Raw genomic sequence first — 19,975 nt, forward strand, 5'->3', positions numbered from 1 at the left:
CTGCACTGGGGGTGTGCTGCCACCAGAGGGAGTGCTTCCTAAACCCTGGGCTTTCAACTCCGGCTCCCTCAATTTCATCTCATGCTCCTTTTGACTTCTCCTCTCTTCCACCTCTAGCCTTTTTCTTTCCATTGCCAGTTGCCCATTTAGTTTCACCATCTCTATCTCATGAGCTCTGGTTTCCTTCCTGTCGGCCAACTCCTCTGGTGACAGGCCTCTGCCCAAGCTAGCGATGCTCTCTGCCTGCTCAATTTCCTCCATCTCATCAGAGTCTTTTCTTGACTCCATCCAGGCTCTCAGCGCCTTGCAAAGATCTACTTTGAGCTTACATCCAACAGTGGGGACTTTGAATTTTCTGCAGAAGCCCTTCAGCTGGGCCTTGGTGTAGCTCTCTAATCTCTCTTCTTCCTATTCCACGTTTTCAGTTTCAGAGATGAGGGATGCTGCCCTTTCCACAACACTTGAACCAGGCATGATTCCTTTAACAACTGGCGATTTCCCAAAATATGCGAATTAAAAGTAAGTGGTTGCGCTATTGGTCTGCCTTCACTATGTGGCGTTCACCAATCACTGTATATGTATCACAAATGCAAATTCGTAATCGTCACCGCTGACCACCAATGTTAGAATCCAGGTTCTATGGTTGACACAGGTAGGTACTTGTGTCAAGCAAGGAACCTTTCCTCTAGTCAGGGTAAGGGGGTACACTCTAACAATAACCCCTGCTCACTCTCTAGGTAGCTTGGCGCGAGCAGATAAGGCGTTATCTCAGGGCGTTTAGGTTAAGCATTTGTGAATACTCACACAGTAATACAGCGACCCTCCACAAATGGACTCCACACGGGATATATATCAAAAATAATTCTTTATATATTTATCAGGCGTAGCACGAGACCAAACTAGGGTTTAAAAATGGCCCACAATACTTAGTTGCAAAGAGTTCTTGAGTTTAACGATGATTTCAATGACTGTGTGCTGCATTCCCAGGCGTACGCTTCGTACGCGGTTGAAAATGGGTTTGGGAACGGGTCGTACACTTCGCTCTCAGGCGTACGCTTCGTACGCGGTTAAAGATAGGCTGGGGAGCGGGACGGACACACAGTACCTTAAGCTTCAGAGTTCGTCACGGACACGTCCTTGGCAGCAGGCGCACAGTACGGTGCAATGTCCTCCGGGCGGCGCGTACTACGGTACGGGAGACCTTGGGCGTGCGCGGCTCAGGGGATGGGGCCAGAGTACGGCTCGTACTGCCAGACGCTGTGTACGCATCGTATCGGGATCACTGGGCTTCACTTGGTCTGCTGATACAGGCGAACAGTAAGCTCCGTGCAGGAGGCGTACGACTCCCAGACGCACAGCAGCCTTTTCCCAAAGGAGGGGGTAGGCTCATACGCTTGGAGTACGATCTGCAGGGGGGTGCAAGCGGGTACAGGCGATGTCCTTCAGTTACGGTGCGAGCTACGGCTCGTAGGGGCTGTAAGTCACGTTGCTCAGGCCGGCAGTACCTTCCTTTGTGGTGCGAGCTACGGCTCGTAGAGGGGCCCCAGACGTGTTGTTCGTGCCGGACAGCGGGATATCAGCTTACGGGGAGTACGCTGCGATCAGCGAGACGTACACAGCAGTTCGAAGCGAAGTTGCGAGGAAAACGGTCCGTTTTCCAAGGCGATCTCATGGCGGTGAAGTCCACTGATCATGGGACTTCGTTCAGGGGGCAAGCTTACTCACAAGCCCTTGGAGATCTTCAGGCACAAGCAAAATCAAAAGTCTCTTTAGTCTTTGTTCCTCTTCTTCAACAGCAAGGCAACCACTGCAGGCCAATCCCCCAGGTCAGGGACAGTACTCCTCCATGCAGCTTTCCCAGTTCCTTCTCGTCGGACAGAGGTTTCTTCTTGGCAGGACAGGATCTGATTTCTTAGGAGCAGGGCTCCTACATTTATACGCCATTTCTTTTGTTCTTTCAGGCCAGGGGGGCCTTTGCCTAGTTCAGTCCGGTTTCTGAGCACTTTGTTGACATGATGCAAGCTGCTTCTTTCAGGGTGCAGGGCAGAGCCATCAGACGCTCCACAGGGGGCGGAGCCAGCATTGTGGTGGCAGAGCACAGCCCTATTCAGAGTCCAGGTGTACTCCACCCACCCATCTATCTGTCAATCTTCCTATTCACCACCAGGCTACCTAGCCCTGTCCATCTGGGTTTCCCTAGCCCTGTCACTCACACAAGCCAGACAGCAGATACACATCATGCAGAGGCGGGCTGAAAATGGTTAGGCAAGCAAATGCCAACTTTCTAAAAGTGGCATTTGCAAGCGCAGAATATTATAATAAACCTTACGAAAAGATGTACCTTATTATTCTGAGTTCAGGCATACTAAACTCGATTTTCTACCATCTTCCCTGGGTCTGTTAGGATCATAGGATGTAACAATATTAACAGCCCATTCTGGCCTATAAGAACAGGGTAGGCTTTGCAATAGTGAAAAACGAAAATGGCTGTAATTCACTATTAGGACATGCCACACACATCAGGGCTTGTCCTACCTTATGCTACAATGCACCCTGCCCTTGGGCCTACCATAGGGGTGACTAACATGAAGTTAAGGGAAGGTTTAGGGACTGGCAAGTGGGTGCACTTGCCAGTCAGCATGTCAGTACCAGACTGCACGCAGGTTCTGCAATGGCAGACCTAGACACATTTTACCAGGCCGCCTCTGTGGGTGGCACAACCAGTGCTGCAAGCCCACCAGCGGCATTTGTATTTACACGCCCTGGCACTGCTGGTGCACTTTACTGGGGTCTGATAGTAAACCAAATAAGCCAATCATGGAATCCAACCAACATATACATTTTACATAGGGAGCACTTGCACTGTGGCACTGGTTGGCAGTGGCACAGTGCTCTGAGCGGCCAACACCATTAAAACACATGAGGCACAGCGACAAAAAGTGGAAGGGAGACTCACGTCAAGGTGCCAGGTCTAACAGTCTGAGCACCGTGTTTTGGCACTCAGGCGCTGACTGGAGGCATGGGCATGTCCTCCACGTAGGCTGTAATGCTGCCTGCTTGGAGATCATGCAAAGTATGCAAGACAGTTTTGGGCGGCCCTACAGGGCTGTCCAAGCAGCCATTGCGCACTTTAGGAAGGTGCTACCACTCCTGCCCTACCCCGACCCTCATGCAAAGCTGTGGGCGGCAGTAGGAGAAAATAAAATGATAATTACATGAGTTATTATCATTTTATTTTCTCTGTGTTTCACTGCAAAAAATCGGTGAGGCGGCGCTCCTCCACCTTAGCGACGGAGCCGGCACTGCTTTCATCCCTTTAGAGGGCTGCATTTAGATGATGCACTGAAAATGTGGCACCTTTTTGTGGTGCACTTTCAGTGTGCCTTCTAAAGGCATGTTTGCATCTGAACCCACATCGGTAATACGGCTCGCGCGCAGAGGCACAGTAAGTCCTTCATTTGCATGAGGCCACGCCCCCATGTAAATAAGGGAACACCCTCTAATGATGATAGCACTGGTGCTGGATGTGGGCCAGTGCTGTTTGCATTAAAAAAGGGGCCGTACAAGCATCTGCGGCCCTTCTGTAATACCAAAGTGACTGGTGGAGCATAAAGAGGATGCAAATGCCCGTTGTGCCCCTGGGGTACTTCTGTAATATGGTCCCTGGTATCTACATGCTCATGTGCCTACTTCAAATTCTGGTTCAATGCAAAGAGTTAAATGGAATAAAAGGAAAGCTAACTGCCACTAACACCTTTCCCCAGCGTTAGCTGCAGACGGCCATAGTGTCACACAGAGCTAGTAAATAAGCAAACAATGTTCTCACCGGTGACAGTTGACAAGAGTTGGAGTGATAATGGGGTTTTGGGGGGGGGGGGCAGCCGACCAGTGAGAGGCCTGCCACCCCCGGGGAGTTTTGGGCCGGAGGAGCAGCCGTAACACGTGGGGCATGCCTTGGGCTGCTTTTGGGCTTGTTGGGCTGGGGTTGGGCGGTTTTTGGGCGGGATGGTTTAAAACCGGCCATTTCGTGTCGCGAGCCACCATTTCGGTGGCCATGACACAACAGCCGGTTGAGGGAGGCGGGTAGTGGTTTCGGTTTTTGTCCCACCCTCCCCCCCCATCAATTTTTGTTTTATCCATGTGTGGGGGCTGTTTGGCGGGGGACTTTGGAGGGTTTGTGTAGTTTTTTCGGTTGGCTTTTGGGGGAACAGGTGCATCCGGGGGTAACACGTGTAGGGGGTTGTCGCTGGAACAGGTGCGGGTGTGATGATAGCTGCTGCAGGGGGCGTTTTTTCCTAGTTGATTCGGTATAAGGTTGGATGGTTACAGTTATGAGAATAATATAAGAAGTTATTTAGTTAGGTAGGTGTAGAGAAGTTAGGAATGGCCAGTTGTTTATAATGGTTACGGGGGGGGGGGGACATGTTAGGGGAGGGGGTGGGGGTAAGGTAGGAAGATTTTATTTAGTGAGGTTTAGTTTTGTACAGCACAGGCCAAGGGAATTCTGATGTAAGGTGCACCTGTTTCCAATAAAGCGGCCTTTTGCACACCAAGAAATGTGTTGTGGTATGTGCTGCCCCCCAGGTTAGGCCCAATGTATTCATTAAATCATGTCACAACTGTCTCAGTTGCCCTTAGTCCATGGTTTGGGTCTCTAGGAAAGCTATTTATTGGTGTTAAACACATGGGTTTTTGTTGGTTAACAGTGTGCTGCAGCACTCCTCCAAAATAGGAATATGACTGTTTTCTTTTTCTTTCATTTATGAGATCTGGGAGTGGAGACGCATCTCACAGAATCGGTGGCCGCATGGCCACGAGAAGAGAGGCCGGCACACACTGATGAACAGGATGCGAATGTGCCCACACATTACTGCGATGACGGAGCTAAACAAATCTGTGTGCTCGTGGTGATCACAACGGAGGTCACCATACTTCACACTCCCAGCGCCACTGCTAGTCCTGCGAACTCAGAACTCAATTTATATCATAAATTATCCTTGATGAATGGTGGGCAAATGCTGACAACTCAGCAGTGCTCCATCTGCCCGTGCCTATGTGACACCCATAATATGGCAATCTAGGAACATCGCCTCCAACAGATGTCAAGGTTCGTATACAGTCTGGGGAAAACTAGTGGGGAATGAATCAAATAGTTTCCATAGATCTTTAATTTGTCAGTGAAGGTTATCGGAATGAATCACGTTACGCAAACAGCGTTCGCGGTTATGATTAAAACCAAGCATCTTTCCTTACTAGGTCAGACAGGCCACAAAATCAGGGCAAACAGAAAACAGTCTACGCTGCAAAGCCATCACATCTGCTGCCAGACAAAACCCTTTGTGTGCCAAATAGACTCATCCCATGAAGTTTGTCATGTAATCCAATCAATCAATCAATCACGGCATTTGTAAAGCGCGCTACTCACCCGGGAGGGTCTCAAGGCGCTGGGGGAAGGGGAAATGTTACTGCTCGAACAGCCAGGTCTTGAGCTGCTTCCTGAAGGAGAGAGGGTCTTGGGTTCGCCGAAGGTGGGTGGGGAGGGAGTTCCAAGTCTTGGCTGCCAGGTAGGAGAAGGATCTTCCTCCGGCGGTGACTCTGCGGATGCGTGGAACGGTGGCGAGGGCGTGGCTGGTCGATCGTAGCTGGCGGGTGGGCGTGTAGAAGGTCATGCGGTTGTTGAGGTACTTGGGGCCCAGGTCGTGGAGAGCCTTGTGTGCGTGGGTGAGGAGTCTGAATGTGATTCTCTTGCTGACGGGGAGCCAGTGCAGGTCTCTCAGGTGTCCGGTGATGTGGCTGTGTCGGGGGATGTCCAGGATGAGTCGTGCGGAGGCGTTCTGGATGCGTTGGAGTCTTTTTTTAAGTTTGGCTGTGGTTCCGGCGTAGAGGGTGTTCCCGTAGTCCAGTCGGCTGGTGACGAGTGCTTGGGTGACGGTCTTCTTGGTTTCGGTGGGGATCCATCTGAAGATCTTGCGGAGCATGCGCAGGTTGTTGAAGCACGAAGATGTGACGGCGTTGACTTGTCTGGTCATCGAGAGGGAGGAGTCCAGGATGAAGCCCAGGTTGCGTGCGAGGTCTGTTTGTTTGGGAGCGGTGCCCAGGGCCGGGGGCCACCAGGAGTCGTCGCAGGCGGAGGGTGATGATCCCAGGATGAGGACCTCCGTCTTGTCCAAGTTCAGTTTGAGGCGGCTGTTCCTCATCCAGTCGGCGACGTCTTTCATCCCTTCGTGTAGGTTGGCTCTGGCGGTGGTGGGGTCGTTGGTGAGGGAGAGGATCAGCTGGGTGTCGTCGGCGTAGGAGATCATGTTGAGGTTGTGTTGGCGTGCAATGGCTGCGAGGGGGCTCATGTAGACGTTGAAGAGGGTTGGACTGAGTGAAGATCCTTGTGGTACGCCGCAGATGACTTCGGTGTCCTCGGATCTGAAGGGGGGGAGGCGGACTCTCTGGGTTCTTCCGGCGAGGAACGAGATGATCCATTCCAGTGCTTTCTCTCGGATTCCAATGTTGCTGAGGCGCTTCACTAGGGTGGGGTGGCAGACAGTGTCGAACGCCGCAGAGAGGTCCAGGAGGATGAGGGCCGCTGTTTCCCTGTTGTTGATCAGGGTTCTGATGACGTCGGTGGCTGCGATTAGGGCGGTCTCGGTGTTGTGGTTGGCCCGAAACCCGGACTGCGAGGGGTCAAGGGAGCCATTTGTCTCAAGGAAGGCGGCAAGCTGTCTGTTGACGGTCTTCTCGATGACTTTGGCCGGAAAAGGAAGGAGCGAGATGGGACGGTAGTTCTTGAGGTCAGTGGGGTCTGCCGTTGGTTTCGTCAGGAGGGCGGTCAGCTCGGCGTGTTTCCAGCTCTCCGGGAAGGTGGCGGTGTGGAAGGAGGAGTTGATGATGTCCCGGAGATGGGGTGCGATGATGGCGTCGGCTTTGTTGAAGACGTGGTGTGGGCAGGGGTCGGTTGGAGATCCGGAGTGGATGGAGTTCATCGTGCGGGTGGTGTCTTCGGTGCTGATCGGGGTCCAGTTGCAGAGGGTGGTGGTGGTGGGCGTTGGTTCGGTGGTAGGGTGCGTTGTCTGTGCGTCGAAGCTGTTGTGTATGTCGGCGATCTTGCGGTGGAAGAACGAGGCGAGTGAGTTGCAGAGGTCTTGCGAGGGAGTGATGTCGTTGTATCCGGCGCTGGGGTTGGAGAACTCTTTGACGATGCTGAAGAGTTCCTTGCTGTCGTGGGCGTTGTTGTCAAGTCGTTCTTTGAGTGCCGACTTCTTGGTGGCGCGGATCAGCTGATGATGTTTTCGGGTGGCGTGCTTGAGGGCGGTCCTGTTGTCTGTGGTCTGGTCATGCCGCCAGGCTTTCTCGAGGGTATGGCAGTTTTTCTTGGATTCCTTGAGTTCGTTGGTGAACCAGGGGGTTTTCTTGCTGCCGGGTCTGCTGGGAGGGTTCTTTAGTGGTGCGAGGTCATCGGCGCAGGCGGTCAGCCACTTGGTGAGGTTGCTGGCTGCTTCGTTGGGGTCCGTTGTGCTGGCGGGAGTGTTCTGGCTGAGGGAGGCGGTGAGCTGCTCGGCGGTGAGCTTGCTCCAGCTCCGGCGGGGGGCCTGTTGCGGGTGGTGGTGGGTCGTAGTTCTTCTGAAGCTGAAGTGGACGCAGCTGTGGTCGGTCCAGTGGAGTCCGGTGGCGTGGCTGAAGGAGATGTGCTTGCTGGATGAGAAGACGGGGTCAAGCGTGTGGCCGGCGTAGTGGGTGGGGGTGTTCACCAGTTGCTTGAGTCCGAGGTTGGCGAGGTTGTCCAGCAGGGCGGTGGTGTTCCTGTCGTTGTTGTTCTCCAGGTGGAAGTTGAGGTCCCCTAGGAGGATGTAGTCAGCGGAGGGGAGGGCGTACGGGCTGATGAAGTCTGCGACGTCTTCGCTGAATTGTGTGCGTGGTCCCGGGGGTCTGTAGATGAGGGTGCCTCGGAGGGTGGTCTTGGGGTCAGTGTGTATCTGGAAGTGCAGGTGTTCGGCGGCGGTGAAGGTTTCGTTGGAGTTAGTCGAGATGCGGATGGTGTTCTTGTGTATGATGGCGATGCCTCCTCCCGTCTGGTTGATGCGGTCCTTCCGGGTGATCTTGTATCCGTCCGGGATGGCTGTGGCGATGTCGGGCGCTGAGGAGGCGTTCATCCAGGTTTCGGTGAGGAAGGCGACGTCAGGTGCTGTCGCGTCGAGTATGTCCCAGAGTTCCACGGCGTGCCTGTGGACGGAGCGGGTGTTGAGAAGGATGCACTTCCGGTGGTTGCTGCTGGTGCTCGACTTGGTGGTACAGGTCCGGTAGCAGGTGAATCGGCAGGCTTGGCAGGTGAAGGGTCCGTGGGTGCGTCTCGGGGTGGCTCGGTAGCAGGCAGGGTTCTGGCCGGCATTGAGTGCGTAGAGAGTGGCGGCGTCGTAGGTCCGTCGGGTAGTCTTGCATCGGCAGGGGCCAGGGGTTCCGGCACTGGGCGCGGTCCAGGCGCGGACGGGAGCCTTCGGCGCACAATCGGCGCTCCCGCTGCTCGTGACCGCTGCGCGTCTGCTCGGTCGCCGTTTATGGCTAAGTGGGAGGGAGGAGGGAGCGGGGAGGACACGAAAAAGGGGCGTGGCCGCAAGGACGACGGCGGAAACCGGAGAGCGGGGCAGACACAACAATCACCTAAAATCACAACAGTTATGCACAAAAACAATTACAAAATGCAGAGATAACAGAAAGGAACTAGAACACAGCTGGGGGACAGTGCGAGGCAGGCAGAGGGCAAAACGAGTCTGCGAGCAGCAGCAGGGCACACAAGGGGGCTCACACAGCTGGGGGCCGTGCGGCGCGGGGGTGTCCTGAGAACAGGACACCCCGCGCCGCAAGCCTTTACCTATTTTCTAATTCTATTTCCTGCCAGATGCTTTAAAGCAGCCGAGTTAAGTCCCCTGCCATTCACGGAAGCTGTCACCTTTTTTGTGCACAAAACTCCATGGTAGCAATCAAACTAAATGATGAACTATAAACCCATTTTTGGTGTAAGAGTAACTCATCTCATTTCCTTCTTCTTGTGCCAAAAGGACCCTGAACACCTGTCTTTCAAATGCATAATGTTATAAAGAGCCTGAAGCTGGTAGTAGCATAACAAGGATGTTGTGTCCTAAAACAACCAAGGAAAATGGGACCCCTGACTGCTGGGGTAGGAAAATACAGCAATAGTATGGGCCCCTGATATTGTTGTGCCTTGGTGCTGTGACACTTGATGCACCATTGACAGCTGTGCCCCTTGAAGGATGGTTCAGTGTTGAATGTTTGCCATGCAGATATGTTGACTTAAAGGTGTACCGGGCTCCCGTGTAGCTGACAGGGCCCGATACCAGCCATGCAATAATGCGCCATTCTGGTGTGGGCGATAGACCAAGTGCGGTCCCCGGCCCTTATATTTATATCCTCAAGTCGGGGCCACCCAGAGGGTGATGTGCAAGTACATTCAGGCTCAGGTCACCACAGACAGTGGCCGGGTGGCTCACTACATCTCTTACCCACTTTGATCTGAATCGCTCACCTGGATGTTGCAGACAAAGTTTGTTAGGCTCTGATTCAGCTTTGGGTGAGGTCGTAGATCATACCGTTGATTCTGGGACCTGTTTGAAAGTCCTTTTTGTGACTCCCTCAGGCGCCATTCAGACATGTCATCATCTTTCTGTTGTTCCGGTGTCCCTCTGTCACTGTGAGGCCTCCTGTCTCTGGAGCATCTACTTTCTCACCTCCTTCATGGTTGGAGTTGTCGACCCTCTTGAACCTCAAGATGTTTCGAGTCTACCCCTTTTCGAGCATTCGCCATCATGCCTTCCATGTGCCTGGGTCCAATAGTGCTCTGAATTTCCAAACAAGCCCATGATCCTTGAGGAGCACATATCTCCCGGGTTGATTCAGCAGTGGGCCGCTCACCTGACACTGACTCAGGATCATGGTCCGGTCGCGCCAGTAATCCTTCAGCATTGAGTGTCCATGGGGGGTTGCGCACCATGACCATGGTCCCCATGACCCTTGTTGCAATGCCTCCAGGACATTCATAAGCACCCCATCCCCAGCGATTGTTTCACTGAATTCCTGGAGACACAATGTCCTTGAACAAACCTCTTGACTCACCAGTTGAATGTATTCTTCCATGTTCCCTGCTTCTTGTTCCATTTCACTGTGTGCTTGCAGTGGGTGACACAATAAAAACCACGGGTTCTTGGATTCCTGTCTATATACCACATCGAATTGATAGTGCTGCAGCTGTATTACGCAATGTTCTATCCAGGGCAATGGATGAGGAGCCATGCCCCTGAACAATGGCAGCAGGAGTTGATGATCTTTGACCACATGTAATGAATGCCCACATAGATACAGGCGAAAAGTCCCGCAAGCTCACTTTATGGCATGGGCCTCCCCTTGATCTGGGCACACCTTGTTTTCATTGGCGTTAGTGCTCTGCTTGTGAATGCCAAGGGCGTCCACCTTCCATGTTCGATTTCTTGCATGAGCACCGCCTCAAGACCCACCGGGCTCTCATTCACCACTAGCTCTCTCCTTTTCTTGGGATCAAAGTAGGCCATGGTTGCCCTGTTCAATAGAGCTGGATTTGCTTTCTGGAATGCCTTATCCTCCTTGGGGCCCGAGACCCATCAACTGTCCGCCTTCGACAGCGCCCCCATGGGCCCCACGATCATCACCAGAATGGGGATAAACCACCCACAATAGGTGCCCATTTCTAAGAAGCTGCATTCCTCTGAGGCATTACATGGTGCGGGAACATATTTGACAGCATGTGACATTCTTAGATCAGCTTGTACACCTTCCTTTGTGAACACATAGCCAAAGAACTCAATGTTTGTCTGGATGAAAGAGCATTTCTCATGATGAAGAGTGATTCCATATTCACAAAGGTACTCTAGGGTAGCCCTCAGGCGCTGATGATATTCCTCTGCTGTTGCTGAGTATATTCAAATGTTGTCACGGACATTCATTATGCCTTGTAAGCCTGATAGCACTTCCCTGTGGGAGACGATATTCCAAAACTGAGCCGCTTATAGAGTCACAAACACAGATACATGGAAAAGGTGGTGATATACCTGATCCCTTCATCCAGCTGGAGTTGGTGATATCCAGCACTGAGATCAAACATAGAAACCCTCCTGGTCCCATTGAGATCCACTAGGCCCCAGTCCTCTGCAGTGCGACACCCCAGCAGGGTGATGACATAGAAAGCTGCTGTGATCTCCTGGCCATTTAATTGGTCACACACCTTCTTGAGCCCCCCTGAGCAGCAGCAGCGTATCCCCACCATAGGTGTATATCTTTGTGTGTGACAGTGTCAGTGCAAGCCTCGGATAATGGCGTCGGTACTGTTGCACCCCCCTTACATTCACAGAGGCCCCTGTATCTATTAGGGCCATGATGACTGATCCTGCTATTTCGGCCATGCAGGTGGGTTGTGGCCTCTTGTGCCTTTTGAGATATCCTGTAAGGAACATTTCCTCCTCTTCCGAGGGTGTCATCCTGCTGGCAACCCGCCCACGAGCGGACTGGTGGCTTTTGTCGGGGTTCACCACCCTCAGGCTCCTCTGCGCCTTGGTCCTCCCCTGCACACCTTGGCAAAGTGGTTTGGTTTGCCACAACTTGAACATATTCTCTCTAGGGGTGGGCAGTTTTCCAGGAGGGGTTCCTCTCGCCCACAATTCCTGAATTGCGTCTCCGATGGTGTTGGCAAGCTCATCTTGGGCCTGGCTGATTTTGTTCTGGTTGAGGTTTCACACTGTGCATCTTGCTGACTCGTTGTGACATGGCCATGTCTATCACTGTGGCCCTCATGGCCAATAGGTCATGTTACCTCACCATGATGAGGATGCCATCCCGGCTACTATTAGGTTGACGTAATATCAGGCCCCTCAAGGTTTTGTTCCTGCACCCTTGGCTTATCTGCGCCCTGATCTCCTTTGACTGATCGTCCATTATAAACGTGCTAGGTAACTCATAGAGCTGGGCATTGAAAGTGTCAATTGATTCGCTCTCGCGCTGGTGAACCTGGCGGAGCTTAAAACACTCAAAATTGGGATTTAGCGGTCAGTCAAAATGAGCATTGAGAGCCCTCACCTCCACTTTTAGTCATCGACAGCACCCATATTTGGGAGAAGCAAAAAGAATGTATAGATCTACTCCTCCACATAGCGGAGTCAGAGAGAGAGCTTGACTTCACCATCATCTTTGTGGATGGTGATGAAAAAGTTGTTCAGTCATCCCACTCATGTCCTCCACCTGGGCACAGCCATGGCTAGATCGATGAGTTCGCTGAATGGCTGCAGAAAACCCACCAGCGTGTGTTATCGGGGCACAGGCCACAGAGGGGTGCCTAGGGCACATGCATCATCTGCCATGGACCTCACTATTACCGTGGACCAGCCCTCCATTTAGTGTCCAGGAAGTGTCCTTTTCCCCCGGCACTGTTTTTGCCTGCCATGTATCTGAAACACTTTAGTGTTCCCCAGTAGGCTGCCAAGTGTACTGGGCTCCCGTGTAGCCGACAGGGCCCGGTACCAGCCATACAATAATACAATAATTCACACACACAGGTCACTTGGTGCAGGCGGATGACCACCTGCGGTCAATGGCCCTTTTATTTATATCCTCTGGCCGCGTCCGGCCAGAGGATGACATGTGAGTACATCTGGGGCTCAGGTCAACCCAGATGGTGGCCGGGTGACTCACTACAGAAGGTACAATTCAATTTCCTCGAGTCCTAGAAATGTGGATTCAGCTTGTCCTAGCAGATGTGATTAACTGCAGTTAAATAGGTAAGAACGTCTTTTGAAAGAAAGGACTATATTTTAAACTTGCAGGTATATCTTTCAAAGGTTTAACATGTCTTCAGAAACGAGCATAACGAAAGGAGTCATTTTCTAATGTCCTTAGTCCTGTTAGTGTACAATTAATTTCAAATAGTGATTCTCGGGCAACAAGAAGACAGACAAGTCCCGCATGGGAGTCTAGTGAGCTATCCTGTCAGCGTTTGAAATCTAGGCCTCTGTCATAGGTCACAGGTTAAACTCCGTGGGTCAGCAAAGCACCTCACCCTTTTGAGGGGCACTTTTTACCAGCGGGTTTAACTTGTTCTTAGTTAACCTCTCCGCTGAAGTGAAAAATTCCTTTTCTGCTGGCATGAAGGCAGTGGCTCGCTGGATGTCTTCCAACTTTCTCCAGTGTAATGTCAGTAAAACGGAAGTAATGTTGTTTGGTGAGGCAAAAATGTTGTGGACCCCTGACTGGTGGCCGCCTGATCTGGGAATAGTTCCTGAACCTAAACAGGTTGTGAAGAACCTTGGGATTCGTTTGGATCAAGACTTGCTTCTCAAACAACATGTCAATTACACTTCAGGAGTCTGTTTTCACACCATTAGTTTGTTACGGAAAATATTTCCCCTCCTGCCAGATTCCTGTAAGAGAACCTTGGTCCAGACCTTGGTTTTAAGTAGGATTGACTACTGTAATGGCCTGCTTCTTTCTGCCAACGAAAGTGTTTTGAATAAACTGCAGGTCATTCAAAACACGGCAGCCCGCCTTGTCCTTAATGTTCCCCCCAGAACTGCTTCCAAACCCCTCCTGGATCAGCTACACTGGCTGTCGATCCGTCATAGGATAAAATTTAAGATATGTTGCCTTATCCACAAATGCATAAATGGCCAAGGGCCCGTTTATCTACAAAATAAATTTGTTCGCTACATTCCGCTTCGATCACTAAGATCTAGCAATAACCTCCTCTTGATGATCCCTCGTGCAAAAAAAACCAGACATGGGAATAAAGCTTTATCTATTACAGGCCCCACATTGTGGAATAAACTTCCTTCATCATTAATACGATGCAAGGAACATCTTACCTTCAGGAAACTTCTTAAAACTGTGCTGTTTAAGAATGAGATCTAGCCCCTCTTTCATCCTATCCTTGCTTTACCGATTACTGAAAAGCGCAGAGATACTCCATTGGAGTCGATTCTAGCGCTATATAAACTAATAAATAAATAAATAAAATAAATAAACCTAGTAGCATACTAAGGGAAGCAAATGTCCATGTTTCTAACACAGGATGGTAAACTATAAAGCAATGGAAAAAATATTATCCAGGAGTGGTAAAAACGGTGGTTTGAAATGAGAGAAGACAATGTTTTAAACAATTTGTATCACGTTTATGGTTGAGGCATAATGTTGGGAATACATCGTAAGTAGTGTTTGTTATTGTAGCAGATTCGACATAGTTGGGGACACTTGAGGACTACAGCTCGTCTTGAATTTAAAATCTAATTTCGGTGAGACACCCCATTTACAAATGTTGCCTTCCTGACCTGGGAGTTTGGCGCTTGGTGATCTCTGCAACTGATGGGTAAATAGGTGACCAGAATCGTAGAGTATGCAATAATCCTTTCTTACACACTTTTTCCCATGCCTCTGATTGGTTCCCATCTCTCACACTGTCGCTCTCCATTCCCTCTTGCTTTCTAACACTCTCTGTGTCTTGTTTCCTTTGTTTCACTTATCTTCCACTGTTTCTTTCTCTTGATCCTCTCTAGTGCTCTTTCCCGTCTTGCTCCCAACTCTTGCTCCCTCCCACTCACCATCAGTCTCTCCCCATTCTCTTTGGTTTTTTCTTTTACTCTTCCAATCTTGCTATTTCCCTCTCACTTTTTCTCATGCCCATTTTATCTAATGTTGGTTTTCTCACTGTCTCTCAAACACTCTCAACCCTATGCCTTCTAGCCCTTTATCAAACACCTGTTTTTTTGCAGACCACAGTCTTGGTTCCCTGCTCACATCACCTACCTCTCAATCATAATCTCCTTAATTTGCAGTCCCTTACTTCCTCAATCACTCTTGTTCCTCAAGTTCTATTTTAATTTATCATACTCCGCCCTCTCAACTATTTTTGTCAATCTCATTTCCCCTCTGTAGGAACTGGCACATTCTGGATGGCTAAGGCGAAGCCCTAGCTAGGCGGAACCTACCACTCCCATCAGGGGTGATAATTACACTCACTGTATAACCTGCGCTCACACTTGGGTAGCTTGACACTAAGCAGTCAGACTTATCCAAGAGGCAATGTCTAAAGCATTGGCACAGCACTCTCACACAATAAATACGCTGAGCAACACAAGAGACTTCACACATGGTGTATGTAAATAACATTTGTATTCAACACTTGCACTCACATAAACCCTTTCTGTGTCACCGAAATACCCCTAAGTTCCCCTGTATTCCATGAACCGTAAAAACCCTAACTATTCCTGAATAATACCCGTCCATGAACATTAACCTTTCCTAACTACCCTATGCAGCTACCACTCTCTGAAGTCTATTAATCTTAGCTCCCTTATCTCTACCCTTACCTAAATTACCTTGGGCACACCCCAAGGCTCATCCCTCAGCCCAACGTTGTTCAACGTCTACATGGCACCGCTCGGCCACGTTGAACGTCGGCACAACCTCAACATCACTCTCCCTCACCAAAGACGCCAAAACCAACCTCCACGAAGGAATGAAGGCCGTCGCTGACTGGATGAGAAACAGCCGACTGAAGCTGAACTCAAGACGGAGGTCCTCATCCTTGGATCCACCCCCTCGACCTGGGACGACTCCTGGTGGCCGACTGCACTAGGAGCACCCCCTACACCCACCGACCACGCATGCAACCTAGGGGTCATCCTCGACTCCACCCTGTCCATGACGAAACAGGTCAAGCTGTCTCCTCCTCCTGCTTCAACACCCTCCGCATGCTATGCAGGATCTTCAAGTGGATCCCCACCGAGACTAGAAGGGCGGTCACCCAGGCCCTCGTCAGCAGTAGACTGGACTACGGAAACGCACTCTATGCAGGAGAGCCAAACTCCTGAAACGGCTCCAACGCATCCAGAACGCCTCCGCACACCTGATCTTCGACATCCCTCGCCACAGCCACATCACACCCCACTTGAGAGACCTGCACTGGCTCCCCATCAACAAGAGGATAACCTTCAAACTCCTCACCCACGCACACAAGGCACTCCACAACCCAGGACCAGCGTACCTCAACTGCCGACTCATCCTCTACGCCCCCACCTGCCAGCTCCGCTCCGCAGACCGTGTCCTTGCCACCATCCCCCATCTCCGAAAAGTGCCCGCCGGCGGCAGATCATTCTCCCACCTCGCCGCCAAGACATGGAACACCCTCCCCATCCGCCTGTGGCCGACCGAGGACCTCCTAACCTTCAGGAGACTTCTCAAGACCTGGCTCTTCAAACAGTAGCAGCTTCCCCCCCCCCCCCCCAGCGCCTTGAGACCCTCACAGGTATGTAGTGCACTTTATAAATGCTATGATTGATTGATTGATTGATTGAATCCTAAAAACCTTTAGTGGTTCCTCAGCTCCCTTGCCCACCTTAATGTAAAAGCTCAACTTTACTTTAGTATCAATAGCAATCTAAACTTTATTTGGTCTTTGAAATAAAAACCATAAAAATAAAGCAAGCCATAACACACACTTCAAAATCATCCTCAATATCAACAATTTAAAAATACATTAGAATAAATACACAGTTAAAAGGTCCGACAAAGATTCTACAAAGATCTCAAAGATGGTGACTGTCCTACAAACCAAGGGGCTATAATCACAGCTGTTTCTCAACCTAACAGCAACTTTTAAAAAGCTAAGAATGTTAAGAATGATATCGACCGAAAGCATTTGTAAGTACATGAGTGCGGGGCGAACCGGTGTAAAATTAGCCCTTTTCAGCATAGAGAGAATAGAATGTTTCCTGGGTACTTTGTAGAAGCCACAAAACATCGTAAAATGTAGCGTGTACTGCGGAAACTTACTGTTGCAGCCGCAGGACGTTAAATTAACACCCAGATTTCACCACTCGTGCGTAGGCTAACAAGAAGGGCAATCGGTCAAGGCAGAACCTAGTAAGTTAAAAGTGGTCATACCTACTTTTAACAGACAAAAGCTAAGGCTCAGTAGAGGGCACGTTTTTCAAGAGGACATATCGATGAGAACTAGACTTCATTCTCCGATGAGGCAACTTACACATTGCTTTAACTAGGTCAAATTAATTTAAAATGGCATTAAGACTTGTGTCCTGTTGGGTATTGTCCATGTGCATACCAGTCGTGAGGAAGCATCCGAGAGCCTGCACTACTTCATCCCTTGTGTTGGACCCGGCCCTTCTGGCAGGTTCACCCCGAAAATTTTTGCTTTTTATTGGTGACTTGGTTTAGTGATTTTTGGTTTCTGCGCACTTTACCGCTGTGTCCCAGGGTACAGTGCGTGCGTGTTGTGAGGTTGGCCTGCCCTCCCATAGGAATGCATGGGGGAATGTATATGTCCTGGTAGTTCCTGATGCGTGGGGTGTGCAGGCCCGAGTTTGGTATGTGCGGACTCGTATGATTGAATGCTGCGCGATGATGTGTGCGGCGTGCATGTACCTAGTGTGGAAGTGCCACTTCTAGAAGTGGGCACTTCGGTGTGCAGTATGAAATGTGTGGCTTGTCTGGCGATTGGCTGGTGGAGGTCATGTGACGGGCTAGGGATTCCCCAGAGTCAGGAGGAGTCACCCAGTGGTGAATGGGGAGTTTAGCATACTGATGGCTGGGGAGGAGTACACCTGGGTCCTGAATAGGATAGGGCTTTCCCCACACAATGCTGGCTCCGGCCCCTGTGGTGCGTCTAATGACCCTAGCCCTGCCAGTGAATAGGGAGAGGGGCTGAGCAAAACAAAGTGCTCAGGAACCTGTTGTCACCCCTTCCATGCACCTTCAGACAAAGACTTTTACTGTATAAAAAGGGGCTGTGTCCCCTTACAATTTGTTCTCTTGCAGGATCAACTTGAGGGGGGCCTGCTGCTGCTGGGCTCCAGGAGAGACCGCCACTGGGGACTGCCTCCCTGCTGAAGGGCCCTGTGAGCTGGCCCTGGGCCCAGTCTTTTGCCCCCCTGCTCTTGGAAGGACTTTATTACTGGACCTTTTTGATTTACAGTGCCTGGGAGCGCTCCTTGGACTTTGTAGCGCTGGGCGCGCTGTTTGGCTTCCTAGCGCTGTGTGCGCTTTGATTCTGGAGACCGGTGCCCACCCGGCATTGTTATCACCCGAGCGGGTGCCTACCCCGCTGATCTGTGTGCTGGTGGGTGCCCACCCCGCTTATCGGTGTTGTTCGCGAGGGAGCCACCCCTCGCATTGCCGTGTTTTCCCGCAGCCGCCGGGAACCCTGGTCCGCCGCGCTGCCCGCGGCAACCCGGAAGAGAATCCCGGCAGCCTTAGAAGGGGGCGGGACCAAGCCCTGACGACGAATCCAGGCGGGAGCCCACCCCGCGCTGGACGGCACCCGGAAGGAGCGAAGAGAGTGAGGAGTGCGAGGAGCTGGTGCGGAGGGGGGCGCGAGGCACATTGTCGGTGCCTGCCCCTCCGCGAGGAAGCCTCGGAGTCCTTCACGCCCCACGGGAACGGAGAGAGGGAAGACGACGCGGGAGTCCCCCGAGCAGCCCGGTGAGTGTTTAGAAGGGCTGGGGGACTCCGCGCATGTGCTGGGGGTGCGGGGAGCAGTGTCCACGAGCCCTGTGAGGCTCCAATGAGGCACCTAAGTTTCCGAGCCGGCTGAGGCTCCAACGAAGGGGGGCACCCGTGGTTGCATACTAGGGCGGCCCCGGAAGGCAGTGGGTCGCCCCAACGTGTTCCCGAGCCCAGTGAGGCTCCAACGTTGCGGGGCATTGTTTGTGCAGAGCCACGAAGGCTCTCGGGGGTATTTTGTATGGACAGAGCCCTAGAGGGGGCCCCAGAGGCACGCCGGTGCCTGAGCTCGTTCCACAGCTGCCCAGCACTTAGTGGGCAGCTGCCACGTTTAGGTGGGGGACATTTTTCGTTTTTGGTCTGCGCGGCTGGCGCAGCTTGACCGGACACAGGGCGTCTTAGCCCTGACAAGGCCAGTTGGCCTAGGGACTGCCACAGGTGGTGGCTCATGAGAGTTTCTCGCTAATGTTCCTTACCTGCACCTCTGAATGTAGTTTCTGCATCATGTGTTTTCTTTCATAGGACTGCTGAATGTTTTATGCATCATGTGTTTTCTTTCCTAACACCTCTGAATGTTTTATGCATCATGTGTTTTCTTTCGTAGCACCTCTGAATGTTTTATGCATCATGTGTTTTTCTTCCTAACACCGCTGAATGATTTTTGCATCATGTGTTTACCTGCCCGGCACCTCTGAATGAGTTTATGCGTCATGTGCCATGTTCTACACCTCTGAATGTTTTAGGCATCATGTGTAATGTGCGTTTACCCCTACAGGTATTGTGATACTTAGGTGGTTGTTTGTTTTCTCCTAGTACAGGTGGTGCTAGTGAGGTTCTGGTTCCCTGCGCGATTTTCCTAAGGTGGTTAGGGTTGCGTAGGTGATGCTTACATGTTACCAGTGGTTACTGGTGGTGTTATATGTGTATTTTGTGCTACAGTAATTTTATATTCTAAAAAGTGCTAATTCCTGACAGTGGTCCATGTGGCCCTGTCCCCTGTACATATAATCCCTTGTAAATTCTGCCCGTGCCTGTTGGCACATTGTAAAGTGTGTGTTTTTATCTAATGTGTTTTATTATAATACAAAGGCTATTTTTATAGAATACCTTGTGTGGAGTTTCCTTTGTGGTGGGCCTTGGGTGTTGTTGCTGGGTGCGCGCGCAAACGCTTTACACCTTGCCTCAGAGATAAGCCTGACTGCTCGTGCCAAGGTACCAAGGGGGTGAGCAGGGGTTGTCTTTGGCGTGTAACTTCCTTGCCCTGACTAGAGTGGTGGTTTCTGCCTGACTTTGGCGCAAGCCTTAGCCAACCAGAAATCAGAAATCGCCAGTTCTAACACTTAGGTACCCCAATAAATGAACATTAAAATCACCAACTACCATAATATTTGCACTTGACACATTGAATCCTTTTGTATTTCTTAAAAATCTACCCAATACA

General features: G+C 51.1%; 1 protein-coding gene across 2 annotated transcripts in view; it reads right to left on the bottom strand.

Annotated features, from left to right (window-relative positions):
- Positions 1–19,975, bottom strand: part of GYS2 (glycogen synthase 2) — a 528,148-nt gene that overhangs the window by 262,686 nt on the left and 245,487 nt on the right. The gene's annotated exons all lie outside the window — the stretch shown is intronic.

Source organism: Triturus cristatus, chromosome 4_1 (genome assembly GCF_964204655.1).
Source record: "Triturus cristatus chromosome 4_1, aTriCri1.1, whole genome shotgun sequence".
NCBI classification, from domain to species: Eukaryota; Metazoa; Chordata; class Amphibia; order Caudata; family Salamandridae; genus Triturus; species Triturus cristatus.